The sequence below is a fragment of the Marmota monax genome, unplaced genomic scaffold (genome assembly GCF_021218885.2).
Source record: "Marmota monax isolate L192 unplaced genomic scaffold, Marmota_monax_Labrador192_F-V1.1 WCK01_AAM20220418_F8-fsc00155, whole genome shotgun sequence".
In the NCBI taxonomy this organism is placed as follows: Eukaryota; Metazoa; Chordata; class Mammalia; order Rodentia; family Sciuridae; genus Marmota; species Marmota monax.
This window is the reverse complement of record NW_026694554.1, coordinates 3,790,301-3,806,842: the sequence shown is the minus strand read 5'-3', so window position 1 is coordinate 3,806,842 and position 16,542 is coordinate 3,790,301. Positions and strand designations below refer to the sequence as shown.

Below are 16,542 nucleotides of genomic sequence, written 5' to 3'. Positions count from 1 at the left end.
CTGAGGTAAGGCAGCACATATGGGAGAAGGCCCAGTGGAGGAAAGCTGTTCAGGTCTTTGGGGATCTGGAACCAGATCCCCAACTGGGAGCAACTGGGAGCTATTGAAGAGTACAGCATGGAAGATACAGGGGGATGTTAGTGTCAAAGGGAGGGAGGGAGGAGCCACATCCTTCGAGGGCACAACCTCCCCGCCCAGTGACCCACCTCCTCCAGCCACACCCCACCTGTGTACAGTTACTACCAAGTCAGTCCATTCAAACTAGAATGGACTGGTTAGGTTACAGCACTCACAATTCAATCATTTCACCTCTGAATATTCCTGCATTAGCAGGAACTTTTGGGGGACACCTCATATCCCAACCATAACAGTGACATTTGTGCAGAGACTTGAATGAAATGAGAAGGCACTTGAAGCAGACATCTGAAGAAAGAGTATTTCTGAGGGAACAGCAAGTGCAAAGGCCCTGATGTGGAAGCAGAGTTGGTGCTAGTTCTGCTGTAACTGCTCTGGCTCTCTGCCTTCTAATTGCCACAATATCACTTATTCTTTCTTTTAAAACATATATAGGTGATAGGATTATAAATTGCCATTGGGGAACCCACAGACTAGTAGAGAAAACAGATGTGAATAATCGATTGCAATGTAGTAAAAGTGCTGTGGGGGTCCATAGATATAATAGGGACTCTGGTGACCTAAATGAATGAAAATCAGAGTTTTCAGGGGGATGTTAGTATCAAAGAGGAGGTAATGTGGGACCTGAGACTTAAAGGGTAAGTAGAAAGTTAGAAGACAAACCAAAAGGGCCGTAGAATTAGAGAGGGTATTTCTGGCAGTCTTCAGGAGGCAAGGAGTGGAGGAAGTTACAGAAGGCCTGATAGGAGGTGAGGGCAGGGCTGTCACCAAAAGTCAGATGGCAGAGAGTTCATTGGCTTTAAGAATGACTTTGGACTTGACAATATGGGCAACTGGGAGCTATTGAAAAGTACAGCATGTTTTTGACAGATGCTTCTCTTTCAGATTTATCTCCAGTAGTCTGATAGGGCATCATTTGTTTGACACATTCTTAGAAATCCAGTAAGGAGTCTTATCAAGTACAAATGTCTTACTATTGTCCTGTTAATGCACTGAAATACCATCCTAGGGAATGTTCCCCTTTTAATTTCCATTAATGATAGAACAATAAAATTGGGTCCCAAGATGTAAGATAATTGATATGTGCTTCAGTCCTTTGTTAGTTGAGGAGATTCTCTTCTTTGTTATTATTTGCTCTTATCCTTAAGAAACCTAACAGAACAAATACAAGTAAAGGAATAACACTGCTAAAGTCAGAGATTTTTTAATAAAAACAAAGATGATATCAGTCTTTTCTGGAAGAAAACCAAAACTTATTCTATAAGTTCTTAATAATAAAAATATGCAGAACTAGGAGAAAAATATTGCTAATGGTCCAGATATGTCAGGATATATTTGAAAAAAAAAATCAGTGGTCAGTTCTCACATGTTGGTGAGGGCAAACTGGGTCTTATTTACTTCTTAAACCGTTGTTTATATCAGAGAGTACACCTTCATATAGCCCATATATGTCTAACATGGCTTGCTCTATATCAAGGATTAGGTCTTCATCTTCTTTTTTATAAATATTTATTCTTAAGTTTTAGGTAGACACAATATTCTCGTTTTAAATTTATGTGGTGCTGAGGATCAAACCCAGTGCCTCCTGCATGCTAGATGAGCACTCTAACACTGAGCCACAACACCAGCCCTTAAGTCTTTATCTTCTTGTAGTGAAAGTATTGATTCCAAGTCCAAGAGACAGCAAGATCTGGTATTGAAGGTTCTTTGGAAGGAGATGCATCTGCTCCAATCTGCTCTGTTCTATCATTTCATTTTTCACAAGGAAATTGTTGTTCTTGTGAAATAGATTGTAAGAGCTCTTCAGCTATTCTTATTAACTGGGCTACACAGTCAACAAGTCCACCAGCTATATAGTATAGGAATTGACCCAGACTCCATTCTCTTCTTAACAGATAAAATGTTACTAAAAACTGTAGCAAATGGATTCTTAATGACAATGGATCCTGTGGGGCTAGCAATAGTTCTTTCCTTAGTTTAAAGGAGAAATGAGGATCTTGATATGATTGATCTTGATATGATATCTTGATATGATTCTGATGGTGGTCAAGTATAGAATGAAGTCAGTGGTACCACAGGACATTTTGATGATGTTGATGAACATCAAAAATTGAACAACAAAATGTATTTGTTGTACTCTTGTTTGTACTAGTAATGAACTGCTGATAATAGCAATCACCAGACAGATTGTCAAAGGCAAGATTAAACAAAACAAAACAAAACAAAACAAAACAAAAAAACAGCAAAGCAGATCCTTGAGAAGACAGGAATTCTGAGTTTGTCCACACCAATTTTGCATCTTCTTGTTTTCTTCAGAGAAATGTGTAACAGCCACAGCCAAGGCAAATACTATCCCAGGTAGTACAGACCACTTACAACCTTGATATTCATCTTCAGTTGTGCCATAACTGATAGATACTGTTTCTTCCTAGTCCTCACATTCTTTCCAGGGTAGAGGAGGACTCATCTTCACCCTTCAATTCTTGTAGTTCTCAAAATGGACTAAAGGAAGAAGGGTTTGTAGATGTTTCCTGCCTATGTCTTAAAAGGAAACTCACAATTCAAGTTTGCTAGTCTAAGTCTTTTAAGATGTAAATTTTCTACCTGGCCTCAGTTTAGAAATGCAAATTTAAGACCTAACAGACTTATTTCAATATCAGGTGAAAAATATAGCTTTTAAAACTATTCTAAATTTAAGTCTGTATGTTTATATGCTTATACATAGTCAGTTTGCAAGATACTAAATTGATTTATATTGACAAATGCCTTTCACATGAATTTAGTAAATCTGTGATAAGTAAATTAAACTTGTTTATAAGAATGTCTTTAAAATCTAGTAACTTGTGTTTATGGCTTGCTAACCAATTAGAATGTATGTCTACATATATGAGGAATATTGTTACTGTTTTCTATACAACAACCTCTTAGGAACTCTTTGGTGCAGAAATAACTCAAAAATATTAACCATGCTTGCAATCCATGAGTAATCTAAATATAGCTGTTAAAATGAGTATATTAAATGAGAGGTGTTTTGAATTCTTAAAATGTATCTTTTAAAATAATTTTATTTTTATAAGAGAACATAAATCCAGAACTAAAATCTTAAGCTTTCCACACCTCAGAAATGTTCTGCTTTCTTTCAGAATTATGTAATGCTTACATGTATAGATGACATTCATGGTTTGTCTAAAATATTAATTGTTTAATAGATCTGAAAAATTCATGAGTGAGCCTATACTTTTGCTTGTTCAAGGCCTAAGATAAGTCAAGGAAATAACTAATGGTGTAAAAGTCTGTTAACCTGTTCATATTTTCTACTTCTGGTTTCTAGAATGACATAATAAGATATTATGAGATAAAAATTACAGTTTTTGTTGTGGTGGTTCATTGACCACAAATCCTAGTACTATTTTCAAAAAATTAAATATTGGTCTGTCTATACCTTCATTCAGTAACCTAAATGCTGTATAAGAATTTCTACATTTTTATCATAAATCCTAACTGTACTTTCAAAAATTAAATTTTCTGAACAAACTACCCCTATAATATTTTTCTTATCACAAGGAACTTCACTTTCTTTTTAAAAGGTTAAATGGATTTTGTGCTATGTTGATGTCAAATCTAATAAACTTAAGTTCTAGAGGAATTTAAAGCAACTTTAAAAAGGCATTTATGCTTGGAATCCAACTGCTCTTAACGAAGTTTACAAATGAACTGACTTAAAGAACAAAGATTTTATATTTTATCAAACAATATCTTATATTTTCTGCAGATTTTATTATATTTTAATTGCTTAGAAGAAAATTAGGTACTACAATAAGTTACGATTTATTCAAATCTTCATTTGTTCTAAAGACTCCTCTCTATTTTTTTGGTTTGTAAAACTAGTTAGATATGTTTTACTGATATAAATGCTCTAAAATTTTAAAAATCTGACAATTTGAGTATAATTCTGTTAATTATGATAGTTGTCTTATATTCTGGAGGTAACTAAGTTGTTTTGCTATGTTGCAAAGTTCTTTAAGTAGTAATGGTAGTGAGTAGCTTCTATAGAAATTCTCCTTTCTCTGCTCATTTATTTTCTACTTCAAAAACTAATTGACCCAACAATTGCTTAAACATATAGTACAACCATTTTTACAATTTGCCAGTTGCTTTCGAAGTTAAACTTATACTTGAATGATCCAATCATTTCAGTCCAAGTTTTGCCAAAGGAAATGCAAGAATGAATTAATACATCTTTTCAAAGACATGAACATAAATGTTTATGGCAGCTTATTGGTGATAGGTAAAACCTGTGAAATTCATTTAATAAAGTAGTATTTTTAAAAGTTAAAAAAAAAAAAAAAAGAAAAGTACAGCATGGAAGATACACTTGAATGGTGGAATGGAGGCAGCTACGAGACCATTGTAATAATGCAGGCTACAGAGAATGAAGCCCAGGTTAAGTTGGCTTGGGGATAATAGAAAGCAGGATATAGTTTTAAGAGCAATCTAGAAGGTGTAATAGACAGGAAGGCAGAGCAGGTGATGGAACATGAGCGGACACCTCTCCATGCAAGGTGTTTTCAGCCAATGCCTGCCCATGCACACATGTTTTTTCAGACTTAGTGCAGGGGAGGTGAGGGCGAGGGGAGGGAGTAAAGGAAGAACTGGCAGATGGGAACTGGAAAAGAAGTAGATCCAGAGGCTTCAGAGAGATGCAGCCTCCTCATCATGCACATTCCTCACTCTTGGTATTGGGGGTCCTTTTCTCTGGTTTGAGGATTAAAACCTGACAGGCTGGAAGTAGGAAGGAAAAGGAGAACTCAACATCAGCCCTTTACCTACTTTGCTAAAATCAGTCTTATTTTGTTGAAAGCTCTGGCAGAAGAGGAAGACATTCAGATGAAGCTTAGGGATTATCTGGAGGGTTCAATTATTCATATAGTAATAATAGCTAACACTTGTAAAGGACTTCCCTCCTTAGCAGCAATGATTGAGAGCTGACTATAATTACACTTCCTGAGCCCATCCTTCCAAAAATGATCAAAGGAATATAAAAGAGGTCTTAAGGGAATTGAGGTTGTTTTGTTATCTTTTCTCTTGCCTCTCCTTACACCTCCCTCTTGTGCTCTATCTTTGCCTGTTTTTTACCTCCTCCCTTCTCTGTCCCTCCTCTTGCCACCTCCCTTCTCCTCTTCACTGTTCTCCTCTGGCCTGACTCTCTCTCCTTTTCCATTTCATAGCCTCCTGAGGTGGGGGCTGGGAGCTGGCTGGAACTGGGCTTGAGATCTGGAGAAGGAGAGGCCCACAGAGAGGGCTGAGAAGTGATTTCTTGCAGACACACCTTTCTTTCTGAAATGGGTGTTTCTGAAAAAAGATTGAATACATAAAATCTGTCTTTTAAATTCCATTTAGCTGAGCCCTCAGGTGAATATTTTCTATTTTTTTTTTTTGAAACTGAAGGCTCAAACATAATTTATCTTCCTGTCAATCTGAACTTAATAACTGACTTACTTTCTTAAAGCAAGTTATACCAGTGTTGTCGTTAATCAAGGAACTTTATGAGGAGCTATGTTAAATTGTGGGCTCCCAAAGGGCAGGGGACATGACTAAATCTCATTATCCCCCGACTTCAGCACAGGGAGGGGTATAAGTAAAGAGCTGATGAAAAGCAAGTGACGTTTGCTGAAAAGGAACAAAAGAATTTCTTTTTCAACAGGAACATAAAATATTAGATTAGGCAACTGACAGGGGTCATGGGAGCACTACTCCTAAAGATCTTCAAGCCTGGAAATGACTTTTATCTACTTGGTGCCCAGAGGTGAGTCCCAGGCATCCTTCAATGCCCTTTTCCAAGGTCATAATGCCAAGATTTCAGGGGCAAAGCCAGTAGAAAAGGACATGCTTAACTTTTCATCAGGTCATAAACCTAGGCCATGAGACTGAAGAGGGGATGGTCCCAACGTTGAGGGAAAAATTTTTTTTGACCCAGGGCTTTTTTCAGCCAAAACCAATGAGACCTAAACTCAAAGCCTAAATATAGCTAGCAAACAAGCGTTCTGAGGCTTGGAGACTTTAATTTTGCCCAATGCGTATTTGTTTTCCTTACACGAAGCCTATTTTTAATCAATTGCCAGCTCCTCCAGTCCATTTCCTGGAAAGGAGGCCAAGAAAAAAAAAAAGTGGGAACAAAAACATCAGGCAGTCATTTGTACAGTGCTACAGAAACAGAGATTCTACTGTCCCCTTGAACCCACAGACCTTCTTTGACGTCAGGGGTGGTGAGGTTTTAATACCAAACATAGATTATTCCATTTAGCCTTGTGCAGGAGGTGGCTTTCTCTAGGACACAGCTCCTCAGCGGCTGCCTTTCAGAGAACCTCTGGCTTTCATCTACTCACTCATCTTTGGAGAGGTCAAGTCAATATCACTGGTTTTCAGTGTGTAATCTAAAGGAAATGAAAGGAAATGGAGTGGTTCGTGAATTGCTTCAGCTGGTAATAAAATGAAAGAAGATAGCTTACTTCTATTCATTACTTCCTTTGACAGACTTTTATGGAGCTCCTACTATGTGCCATATAATGTTCTATAAGAATAGGTATCAAGCCGGGTACGGTGGCTCAGGCCTGTAATCCCAGTGGCTTGGGAGGCTGAGGCAGGAGGATCGCAAGTTCAAAGCCAGACTCAGAAACTTAGAGAGGCAGTAAGCAACGCAGCAAGACGAGACTCATCACTAAGTGCAATATTTTAAAAAAAAAGGGCTGGGGATGTGGCTGGCTTAATGGTTAAGCCCCCCTGGGTTCAATCCTGGGTACCGCTCCCAAAAAATAGGTATCAAGGCATGGTATTGCCTTTAAGGAACTGACTTTACCAGGGGGGTTGTAGGGAAGGAGACTTAAAGAATGTATATAATACATGCAGAGACAGAGATGCACAGAGGCAATGCCTTGCCACTGCCTGCCCACCCACAATTGCTGAGTGGTTTCAGATCCCTGTTGAAGAGCAGAAGGATGCCCTCCTGCCTTATCCAAGATATAATCCCTTCTCCTTTGTTAAGTGAAGACTGAAATACAGAGAGGTAATCTGTTTCCAGACCCACCCAGCAATTTGAGAGCAAGTGGGAGCAAGTCACTTATATGGGGATAGCCAATCTCATGATAAGTGCAGTGATCAGTCGCACACTCAGTTACTCATTCACCAAGTATTTAACCATAATCTGTCACATTTCTACCACTGTGCTAGGTAGTGAGGGAGACACAAAGAAGTGTAAGAGATGACCCTTGCCCTCAAGAGGTTACGATTTCAACAGTCACCATGGTGACCTCAAACTTTGTTGTAGTACAGTATTCAGTACTGAGTTGGCTCTCCATATATTTTGGATTAGATGAATAACTGAACAATTCATCTAAACTAAAAGGCATAGACAATTTGAGGCTGTGAGAGTCCAGGAGAAAAGATAAGGAATGGGCTCTGAAGTCCTCAAAGAAGGGCACTATTGAAGTTTTGAGCAGTGGGAGAGATTACAACAGGTAGAGAACAGAAGGCAGTATCTCCCATGGAAGAGGAGAAATCTGAGTAAAGGTTTGGAATAAATATCCAGCATAGCCAGTTTGCAGTTTTGGAGAACTTCAGCCTAACTGGAATGTGGTCACCATTTTGGGGCCAGACTGTGGCAGACTGAGGAATTTGGACACTTTTTCCTGAAGATAATGGGGAGCTATGAAAAGATTGTTTTGTTTTTTTTTTAATTTATTTTTAATTATAGGTGGACACAATATCTTTATTTTTTTTATCTTTATGTGGTGCTGAGGATTGAACCCGGTGCCTTACGCATGCAAGTCAAGTGCTCTTCCTCAGAGCCACAGTCCCAGCCCGAAAAGGTTTTGATTAAGCAAATGACATAGTTTAAAAAGTGTTTTAGGATGAGCAATCAGGCAACATAGGGACCAGTAGGAGGGGCTTACAGTCTTGGAGGCATGAGGGTAGAGGCAGTGGCAATGGAAAATGTGCAATTCCAGAGGAAGCTGTGCTCAGAGACTGGACCAGATGGAATCACAAATCTCAAAACAGAAGCAAACCACATTAATTTTCCAAAACCTGAACCACATCTAGGTATTTTTATTATTTCACTTCATGGTTCAGTTTAAAATTTTAAAAAGCTGTTTAACTCACTTAATTGAAACCAAACATATCTTCTATAAAATTATTGACTACTTTTTTCTGTGATGCTGGGCCTTGTGCATGTTAGGCAAATGCTTTATTACTGAACCACATCCCCAGCCCCAAATTACTGAATACTTTAAAATAAACTAACTCCTCATCTATGTTCATGTTCATATCTGTGCTTTGAAAGCATTAATGACTTTAGGCACAGCATCCAGAGATCTGAGTTGTGTTGCCAGAGGGTGGCTCTTAGAAGGGACAAAATGTAACCATGTGTTTTTGTGGTGTCTCTTATTATGTGCTGCAGTACTGCTTTCATGCATGTTTTCATTAAATCCCCCAGGCTCAGAGAGGTTAAGAAAGTTGCCCAAGGTCAGACAATAAATAGGGATTCAAATTCAGCCTGATTCCAGAGTTTGTGGTGGCATACTGCCTGTCTATGTATACTACCAGCCCACACTTTGTGTTTTAGGAGACAGGCAAAGATAATTTGAAGGATGTCAAAAGCTGGCCCCTAACCTCTACAATTCCACACTCACCTTTATACATATGCCTGCTCATTTCAGGGGATAGTTCCTTGTTTAGCTGTGCCTTTGGGGACAATAAATAATCTGTATATCCACCTGATCCCATTCTGAAGTCTGAGTACAGTGCTAACTTACAGGAAACACTCAAGTTACGTTTATGAATTGGCTTTTGAGACACGTTCCTGAAAATATTGAAATCCAATTCAAATTCTGATGAATCACAACACCCTTAAAGTTCTGTGGAAGCTCATAACTTGAAAACAGTGGGTCTCCAACATTGATGGGCTTGCTAACACAGCTCTACTGTCAGAAGCTTTGCCAGATGCAGTAGGACAGGGGCTGGGCCTAGAAATCTGCATGGTTAACCATGTCTCTCTACAAGACATATGCACACAAGCATATTTACATACACAGACTGTCATAGGCATGTACAAATAACACACTGACACACACAAGCAGATACACGTGGGCACAAACACTGATGCTTCTGATGTAGTCTGTCCTGTATCCACACTGATTTCACTTCATCAGAGAAGCTGATTTTAAAGAATATTAATATAAATTCAACTATAAAGTTTAAAACATTTCTTATATGAATAATTTCTCCCTGGTTCATTTTGGAGATTAAACTTGGAGTTTTCTTTTTTCATTTTTGGTATTCTTATATTAGGAAAGTCACATGCAGTAGCCATCTTGATGCTGGGGCATTTGGTTGTGAGTTTGATTTTAAAAACTACAGTGTTTCAGATTCATTATCAGTACCCTTGGTATTGAGGGAGGATTTGTTCTATCCCCCTTCCCCTTCCTGTTACCAAAAATCAGTAGATGCTGAAGTACCTTATATAAAATGGTATAATATTTGCATATAACCTACATAAGCCCTCTGTATACTTTAAATCATCTCTACATTACTTATAATAACCTAAATCATCAGTATAGATTGAAGAGACATGTTCACTCCCATGTTTATTGCAGCACTCAACTTATTTTAGATTCTACATATGAGTGACATCATGAGGTACTTGTCTTTCTGTCTTTATGTTCTCTAGTTCTACACATTTTGCTGTAAATAACAAGAGATTTTGCTCTTTTTGAGGCTGAATATGATTACATTACGTACATGAACCATATTTTCTTTGATCCATTTATCAGTTGATGGACACGTAGGTCATTTCCATTTCTTGGCTATTGTGACTAGTGCTAAGATGAGCACGGGAGTGCAATGTGTCTTTGACATACTGATTTCATTTCCTTTCAATATATACCCAGCAGTGGAGTTGTTGGATCATATGGTAGTTCTATTTTTAATTTTTTGAGGAACCTCCATATCCTATCAGCAGTGTGCAAGGGTTCCTTTTTCTCCACATCCCCACTAGCACTTGTTATCTTGAGTCTTTTTGATATTAGCCATTCTAAATATGGTAAGGTGTTTTTTTTTAAGAGATTGTGTTTTTTTTTTAAAGAGAGAGAGAGAATTTTTTAATATTTATTTTTCAGTTTTCAGTGGACACAACATCTTTATTTTATTTTTATGTGGTGCTGAGGATCGAACCCAGCGCCCCGCGCGTGCCAAGTGAGTGCGCTACCACTTGAGCCACATCCCCAGCCCTGATTGTGGCTTTGATTCACATTTCCCCAATGATCAATGATGTTGAGTACTTTTCCATGTGCCCATTGGCCATGTGTATGTCTTTTTTGAGAAATGTCTATTTAGATCTATTGCCCATTTTAAATGGGGTTATTTCATAGTTTGAGTTTTTGGAGTTCCTTATATATTCTGGATATGAACCCTTAATTGCAAATATTTTCTCCCATTCATGCATTGTATTTTCACTCATCAATTGTTTTCTTAGTTGTGCAGAAACTTTTTACTTTGTTGTTATCACAATTGTCTATTTTTGCTTTCAATTCCTGTGATTTTAAGGTTTTGTCCCCCCCCCAAAAAAAAATCCTTGCACATTCCAAGTCCTGAAGAAGTTCTCCTATGTTTTCTTCTAGAACTTTCATAGTTTTAGGTGTTACACTTAAGTCTTCAACACATTTTGAGTTGATAGGGGTCTAGCTTCATTCTTCTGCATTCAGATATCAAATTTTCCCAGCACCATTTATTGAAAAGATTGTCTTTTTTCAAGTACATGTTCTAAGTGCCAATCAGTTGGCTGTAGATATGTGGGTTTGCTTCTAGGCTCTCTATTCTGTTCCATTAGTTTATGTGTCTGTTTTTATATCAATACCATCTTGTTTTGATTATTACAGCTTTGTAGTATGTTTTGAAGTCAGATAGCATAAATATCTCTTGCTTTGTTCTTTTTGGCCAATTTGGCTTTGGCATTTCTAAAAAATATATTTTTTATATTTATTTTGTTTATTTATTTTTATGTGGTACTGAGGATTCAAACCTGGTGCCTCACATGTGAGAGGCAAGCTCTCTGCCACTGAGCCACAACCCCAGCCCCCTAAAAAATATTTTTTTGTGGTTTCATATAAATTTTAGAATTTTTTCTGTTGGTATTTTGATAAGGATTTCATTGAATTTGTAAATTGCTTTGGTAGTATGGACATCTTGATGATATTGATTCTTTCCATTCATGAACACAGGATGTCTTTCTACTTTTTGTGTTCTCTTCAATTTCTTTCATCAATGTTTTTATAATTAATATCATAGAGATCTTTCACATCTTTTTTATTTTTTGAATCTATTATAAATGAGATTGTTTTCTTGATTTCTATTTCAGATAATTTGTTATTGGTATAGAGCAGAGTTGCTCATTTTTGTGTATAATTTTGAATCTTGTAACTTGGCTGAATTCATTATTACCTCTGATAATTTATTTGGTAGAGGTTTTTGGGATTTCTATATATAAGATCATGTCGGGCTGGGGATGTGGCTCAAGCGGTAGTGCACTCGCCTGGCATGTGTGCGGCCTGGGTTCGATCCTCAGCACCACATACAAGCAAAGATGTTGTGTCCGCCGAAAACTAAAAAGTAAATATTAAAAAAATTCTCTCTCTCTCTCCCTCTCTCTAAAAAAAAATCATGTCATCTGCAAACAGTGATAATTTAATTTTTCCAATTTGGATGTCCTTTTTTTTCCCTTTGCGTAATCGCTCTGTTTAGGACTTCTGGCACCATGTTGAATAAAAGGGATAAAAATGGGCATCCTTGTCTTGTTCCAAATTTTAAAGAAATCACTTTCAGCTTCTCCCCATTTAAGATAATCTTAGCTGAAGGGTTATTATAAATGAAATTTATTATGTTGAGGTATGTTCTTTATATGCATTTGTTCAGTGTTTTTATTATGAAGGATGTTGAATTTTTTCAAATGCTTTTCTGCATTGACTGAGATGACCACATGGTTTTTGTCCTTTATTCCTTTGAGATGGTGTAGCATGTTTATTGATTTGTGTATTTGGAAACATCCTTGTATCCCTGGGATGTATCTCACTTGATCATGGTGAATAACTTTTTTTGTGTGTATGTGTGTGTGTGGTATTGGGGATTGAACCCAGGGTCTCATACATACTAGGCAAGTGCTGTACCACTGAGTTACATCCCCAAGCAATGAATAATCTTTTTAATATACTATTTGATTTGGTTTGCTAGTATTTTGTTACAGATATGTCTATGTTCATCAAGGATATTGGTCTATAGTTTCTTTATATTTTGTTGTGTCCTTGTTTGGTTTTGGTATGAGGATAATACTGAGTTCATAGAATGTATCTGGAAGAATTTCTTTCTCTTCTATTTTTTTTATTGGAATAGTTTAAGGACAATTGGTATTAGTTCTTTAAATGTTTGGTAGAATTAAGCAGTAAAATCATCTGATTTGGGGCTTTTCTTTGATGGAAGGCTTTTTATTACTGATTCAATATTGTTATTTGTGATTGGTCTTTTGGGGTTTGCTATTTCTTCCTAATTCTGTCTTGGTAAGGTGTGTGTGTCTAGGAATTTGTCCAGTTTTCTAGATCATCAAATTTGTTGGTATATAGTTGTTCATGACAATCTCCAATGATCTTTTGTATTTTTGTGGTGTTAGTTGTAATGTCTCCCATTTCATCGATTTTATTTTAGTATTCTCTCTCCTTTTATTAGTCTAGCTAAGGGTTTGTCTATCTTTTGGAAGAACCAGCTGTTTGTTTCATTACTTTTCTAGACATTTCATTTATCTCTTCTCTAATCTTTATTATTTATTTCCTTTTACTAATTTTGGTTTAGTTTGTGTTGTGTGTTCTTGTTTTTTAAAAATTTATTTTTTAATTATAGGTGGATACAATATCTTTATTTTTATGTGGTGCTGATTATCGAACCCAGTGCCTCACACATGCTAGGCAAGCACTCTACCTGTGAGCCACAACCCCAGCCCCATGTGTGTTCTTGTTTTTAAGTTCTTTGAGATGCAGTAGAAGATTGTTCATCTGAGGATTTTCTACTTTTTTGATGTAGGCATTGATTGCTATGAACTTCCCTCTTAGTACTGCTTTTGCTATATTCGATAGGTTTTGGCATGTTGTGTTTTCATTCTCATTTGTTTCAAGAAATTTTAAAATTTCCTTCTTGATTTCTTCCTTGATCTATTGGTTGTTCAAAAGTAGGTTGTTTAGTTTCTATGTACTTGTATATTTTTCAAAACTCTTTTTATTATCAGTTTCTGGCATTATTGTATTATGTTCAGAAAAAAACAACATGATTTCAATTTTTGAAAATTATTAAGACTTGTTTTGTGGCCTATCATATAATCTATGCTGGAGAATGTACCACATGCTGATGAAAAAAAAGTGTGTATTCAGCAGCTGTTGTGTAGAATGTTCACAGGTGTCTATTAGGTCTATTTGGTATAAGGTGCCATTTAACTCTGCTGTTGATCTTCTATCTGGATGATATATCCATTACTGAAAGTAAGGTGTTTATTTTGATACTTGTTTTATATATTTGGGTGCTCCAGTATTAGGCATGTGTGCACGCATGCATGTGTTTCTGCTTGTCTGTGTGTGTGTGTGTGTGTGTGTGTGTGATATTTCCTCTTGCCAAATGGATCCCTTTGTCATTAATATAATGATGTTTCTTGTCTGTTTTCACAAAGTTTAATTTAAGGTCTACTTTATCTGATGTTAGTATGGTTATTCTTGCTTTCTTTTGGTTTTCATTTGTATGGAATATCTTGTCCCATCCCTTCACTTTTCAGTCTATGAGTGTCCTTAGAGGTGAAGTGAGTTTCTTATAAGCAACATAAAGTTATAGCTTGTTTTTTATCCATTCAGTCTTTTAATTGGAGAATTAATCCATTTATATTCAGGGTAATTATTGATATGTAAGGGCTTAACATAGCCATTATGTAACTTATTTTATACTTTTGTTTTAGTTCCTCTTATTCTCTCTCCCTTACAGTCTTTCTTAGTGGTTAAGTAAATTACTATAGTAGTGTGTTTAATTTCTTGCTTATTATTTTTAATTTATCTACAATAGAATTTTGCTTTGTGGTTATCATGAGACAAAAACATCTTTGCTTATAATAAGCTATTTTGAAATGTTAGCAACTTAAGGATAAGAACAGAATCAAATAAGTGAACAAAAAAGATAAAGTGTACTCATAAGAAAACTCCAGTTTTGTTTCATTCCTCCCCACATTTTGAATTTTTGATATCCCATTTTACTTCTGTCTATATTGTCTATCACTTAACATATTAATGTAATTATCATTTTTAATTGTTTTAGTTTTTAGTATACATGCTAAACATATGTATAGCTTATGTACCATGCTTAAAATATTAGAGCATTCTGAATTTGTATACTTACTCTTACCATAAGTTTTATACATTCCTATGTTTTCTTCTTAATCATTAATGTCTCTTTAAGATTGAAGAACTTCCTCTAGCATTTCTTGTAGGACAGGTCTGGTGGAGATATATTTTCTCAGCTTTTGTTTGTCTGGGAAAGTCTTTATAAAACCCTCCTTTCTTTCTAAAGGATAGCTTCACTGAGTACATTGTTCTTGGTTGACAGTTTTTTTCTTCAGCACTGTGAAAAGAATCTCATACCACTCTCTTCTGGCCTTTAAGGTTTTGGCTGAGCAGTTTGCAGTCAGGAGAGTTGTGGCACCCCTGTTTTTTTTGTTGTTTGTTTGTTTTTGTTTTGTTTTGTTTTGTTTTTCTCTCTAACAGCTTTGAGAATCTTCTCTTTACCTTTCATCTGTGAGAGGACCTTAATTTTCAGGTGTCTAGATTTGATTGAATTAGATTTGACCAGTGACCTTTGATCTTCTTGAACCTAGATGCTTGGATATTTGTCTCTTTTTTAGGTTAGGGAATTTTTCCATTATTATTTTTTTCATTCTTTGCAGTGCTACCCAGAGCCATATGCATATTAGACAAGCACTCTACCACTGAGCTACATCCCAGCGCCTATATTATTTCTTTGAATAACCTTTCTACCCCTTTGGACTTCTCAAGTCATTCTTGAACACCAGTAACTTGAATATTTTCTCTTTTAATATTGTCCCAAAGTTCCCATAAGCTTTCTTCATTCCTCTTCATTCTTTTTTTCTCCTCCAACTGTGTATTTTCAAATAGCCTGCCTTTGAGCTCACTAATTCTTTCTTCTGTTTGATCTATCCTGCTTCATTGTCTTCTATTGCATTTTTAATTTTGCTGAGTATATTTTTCAGATCAAGAATTTCTGCTTGAGGGCTGGAGTTGTGGCTCAGTGGGAGAGTCCTTCCCTAACATGTCTGAGACACTGGATTCGATCCTTAGCCCCAGATAAAAATTTAAAAAATAAATAAATAAAATAAAAGTATTTTGTCATCTACAACTAAAAATATTTTTTAGAAAAAGAATTTCTATTTGAAATTTTTAATTGAGTCCATCTTTTTGCTCAGTTTCTCTGTTTTCTTCAAGCTCATTGAGTTTCCTTAAAACAGCTGTTTAAAATTCTCTTGAGACTGTCCCTATACTGATTACTGCCTGGAAAGTTTCTGGCACTTTATTTTTGAGTCCTAAGTGAGGTCATGATTTCCTAACAGCTCTTAATGCTTAAAAATGCATGTTCCATCATCTAGGCATTGAAAGATCAGGTATTTACTTCAATTTTCATAATCCAGTTTGTGCCTCTCTTTTGAGAAATTCTAGGGCAGACTGCTTTTCTTTGAGCTTGTAGTTATTTTCACCATTTCAGCACTACATTATACCCAAGTCCAGATATTCCAGGTCCACTATTGGTGCATTGTCACTGTTTCAATACTAAAGGTCAGTCCAAGCCCAGGTTTGTCCCAAATACTCATTGGGTTTATTGTTCAGAAAGAAATAGAATAGTACCTAGAGAGAGTAGTCTATCCCCGCAAACCTCTCCCTGATGCCATAGTAGGCCCAGATGCCTTACCCAGAGAAGTTGCCTGTGGTCAGATACTGTAGTATTCTGCTCAGATCTAGGCAGTTACCATGGATGGAGCAGCCCCAGGCTCTTATGTCATACCTGTGGCCATGAAACCCACCAATCTTTATCACACCGTGAGCCTACAGGCCACCAAGACCAACAACACTTGTGTGGGACCAAGGTCCACACTTCCATGGATTGCCTGTTGCTATAGCAACCAGCCACAGGTGATACTGGCTGGAATAGAATTTCAGTAATTTAGGGCCACGTGTCTTCCCCTGATACTGGAGCTTTTCCAGAGGCTCCATCCACAGGCAGAGATAGGGATGGGACCATTAGTATCTTCCCAGTGTTAGGTTTTAC

General features: G+C 36.6%; 1 protein-coding gene across 2 annotated transcripts in view; it reads left to right on the top strand.

Moving 5' to 3' along the window:
* The window catches only part of Tmem255a (transmembrane protein 255A), a 63,044-nt gene that overhangs the window by 25,517 nt on the left and 20,985 nt on the right, over nt 1–16,542 (top strand). The window lies entirely within an intron of this gene.